Consider the following 1963-nt stretch of genomic DNA (forward strand, 5'->3'; position numbering starts at 1 on the left):
ATATATATATATATATTAATATATATATATATTAATATATATATTACTTATATTTGGATGCCTGGGAATAATTACATGTTTATCTTTTTCTACTTAGCCTCCATCTGCACTTTACAAAGGAAAAGATTGAACTGGTGATTGTGCCTCACACCTATAACCCCAGCACTGAGGAGACTGAGGCAGGAAGATCACCATGAGTTCAAGGCTACATAGTGATTTCAATGCCAGCCTGAACTACATAGCAACACCCTGTCTTTAAAAATAAAAATAAAATAGAAGATAAAATTGCAGTCAGTGACCTTGAAAAGAGAGATCTCTTAAAAACAGTAGGGGATCATGAGAAATTGATACAACAACTCTTAGACGATACAAAGAAGAATAACATAAGATTGATAGGAATTCAAGAAGTAGTAGGAGAAAATGCAAATGACTTAAAAAAGCTGTTCATAGAATTAATTACAGAAAACTTCCCAAATAGAGGGGAAGAATTTGACATACAGAAAAGTGAAGCATATAGGATTCCAACTAGCCGTGATCAAAAAAAACTACACCTAGACATATAATAATCAAGATCCCAGAAATCCAGCAGAAGAACAAAATACTACAAACAGTAAGAGACAAGAAACAAATTACATGCAAATGAAAGCCCATCAGAATCACAGCAGACTTTTCAATACAAACCCTTAGGTTAAGGAGAGCCTGGAATGAGACATTTCAAGTACTAAAAGAAAACAACCTCCAACCTAGACTGATGTATCCTGCAAAACTTTCTTTCAAAATGGATGGGGAAATAAGATGTTTCCATGATAAAGAACACCTGAGAAACTTTATGACTACCAAACCAGCACTACAACGAATTCTAAACAATATCCTAGAAAAAGACAATGAAGGTAACAACACAATGAGGCCCAACAGAGAACATCAAATAGGCAAGCCAAGAAACTAAAAGGAGAAGACGAAAAAAATATGACAATAATAAGTTAGTACATATCAGTTATAACCATCAATATCAATGGCCTCAATTCACCAATCAAGAAAAATAGACCGGCAGAATGGATTAAGAAGCAAAATCCAATAATATGTTGTATACAAGACATGTCTAGTGCAAAAAGAAGCCCATAGACTGAAAGAGAAAGGACAGAAAACTTCTTCATGTAACAGGATCCCAGAAAAAAAAGCAGGGGTAGCAATCTTATTCACAGACAAAGTAAGTTTCAAACCTAAACTGATTGAAAGAGACAAAGAAGTTCACTACATCCTTGTGAAGGGAACAATTCAAGAGGAAGAGATAACAAATAATTTATTTTTAATTTACTGAGTATGTCAGAAAGTATATATGCTTTTTTTTCCTCTTTTCTTATTTTCTTTTTTCTTTTTCTTTCTCTGATGCTGGGGATTAAACTCAGCACATTGTTCTGGCTAGGCAGGTGCAGCACTACCAAGCTAAATCTCAAGCTTTACATTTCATATTTTTAAAATTTATCAACACATTAATCCTTGTCTTTATTTATTGGTCTACCAAATTGATGAGTTATTTTGGTTCTCATTTTCTTTGCTTTTTTATTTGAGAATTTATGAAATCTATATATGAGTAGTATGAAAAGTATTAAGGTCCATAAGGTCCATCTGTCATTTTCCTCTTTCATCTCTGCTTTCTACAAACTTCCTTTTCTGTCACTATAGCTTGTTTGGTTGGAAATTTGTTAAGACAAATGTTGTTATGTTATCAATATATCTTTGTACCTGTTTTCTACTGATGACGAATATTAATTTTTAAGTAAATTTTATTATAAATGTACTTAAATCATTGATATCATTTAGTATCTCATACATATTACAAATTCTCCAACTCCCTCCAAGATGATATTTGTTTTTTCTCAAATCATACAAATCACCAACATTCCACACATCACTGCACTGTTTTATTATACCAAAGTATATATTGTATTGTAGAAAATATGTA

This window comes from Fukomys damarensis, unplaced genomic scaffold (assembly GCF_012274545.1).
Source record: "Fukomys damarensis isolate Sample0158 unplaced genomic scaffold, DMR_v1.0_HiC HiC_scaffold_10, whole genome shotgun sequence".
NCBI lineage: Eukaryota > Metazoa > Chordata > Mammalia > Rodentia > Bathyergidae > Fukomys > Fukomys damarensis.